Source organism: Haliaeetus leucocephalus, unplaced genomic scaffold (genome assembly GCF_000737465.1).
Source record: "Haliaeetus leucocephalus isolate CR32 unplaced genomic scaffold, Haliaeetus_leucocephalus-4.0 Scaffold146, whole genome shotgun sequence".
Lineage (NCBI taxonomy): Eukaryota > Metazoa > Chordata > Aves > Accipitriformes > Accipitridae > Haliaeetus > Haliaeetus leucocephalus.
In genome coordinates, this window is record NW_010972582.1 from 2,598,495 (window position 1) to 2,600,036 (window position 1,542).

Sequence of the window (1,542 nt, forward strand, 5' to 3'; positions counted from 1 at the left end):
CGCCCAGGCAGGGCGCGGAGGGCGGCGGGCCCTGGGCGGCAGCGGTTCCTGTGTGCGCCTGGGCATCCTCTGGGCGGGTGCTCCGTGGGGGAGATTTTCAGCAAGAAAACAGCTGAAACACGCAGTGATTCTTATCGGGGGCTTTGTGAGGATCCTTTTCTGGATCCCGGAGAGACCCAAAGCTGGCCGACGTCACGAAGGAGCAACGTCCTACTGTCCCCTGACCCCTAGTCGCATTTATTTTCTAATGTGCAGTAAAATGCTGAAAAAGAGCCAGTTTCAAATGGTTTGCTGTGAATCCTTTGGCCGTTTCCTTAGATCACCCGAGAGTGTTTTATACTTCTGCTTTAGCAGTGATTGCAACCTGCTGTGTTTGATACCATTAATGCAGAATGAGTTTAGCAAATATTTAACAGTTTCAAGCACCCAAGTTTCAAGGCTTGCTGGGACGTGCTCCTCTTCAGAAATGGCTGGCAGAGGACAAATCTCAGCATTTAAGATCTGGTAATGCTGGTATTTTTCTTTGTAGGCCTGAGGTTGTGCAGGCACTGGACTACTTGGCACACACCGGGGTGTACAGCAGTCCACAGAAATGTTTCACATTCTCTGTAGGATATGTAGACCTAAATCAAACAAAGAAATGTTGCTGACACTAAAACACAGCTTACTGCCATCCACTGAACATCTGCAAGCGTAAAACGTTCAGTGAGGACTGCTTCCAGGAGGTACTGACCTGGGTGGCTCTTTGCAGAGCAGGTTTCCCCGCAGAAGGACGTTATCAGGGCTTGGAGTCGAGGCAGAGACACAGCAGCGCTGTGTGGGTAACCGCAGTCCTCTTTTGCTCACACACCCTGAGCCTCTTCATTGCAGAAAGCAGTTCAGCTCCATGACAGCAGCGAGTTTTTAAAAGGAATCGCTGTCACAGCCTGAGAGTTGAATTCAGAGTCTTGGATTCCTGTCAGTTCTCTGAGGCAGATACTTTTCTCCTAAGCATTCAGGGAAATTTTAACAATGAGTTGTCTTAATTGTTTAGTCAACTATCTGGGTTATTTGTTACCGGACCTGATAAACCTTTGTCCTGAAAAGTTGCATACAATTGAAATTAGTTTGGGGTTTATTTTTATTTTTTCCCAAACTGTGTGTTTGTAAAGAAGACAAAAGGAAAGAAAGAGGTATTTTACAAAACAAGTTACAAAATAAGGACCTAGGAAGAGAGATGAGAGAAGCTTTGACAAAATTTAAACATTGAGCTACTTCTTTGACCCCTGCTAATTATGACGGAGTGGTATTTACAGGAGGATTAACACCTTTCATCATGGATCATGCAGGAGACCAAAAGAGGTGGCAGTATGGGCTGCTGGAGTAAAGATACCTTTCATCTTTTCTACACTGGTTTTCCTCTGCCAGCTCCCTCTGCTACTATCAGCCTTGTAGCCTCTTACAGTGACAGCAGAGCAAGAGCATATTGTGGTTAAAAGAGCTGACAACTTGCCAAAAGTAGTACTTGGCGCTCACAAAGACAGAGTTGTGTCAGTGACAGTG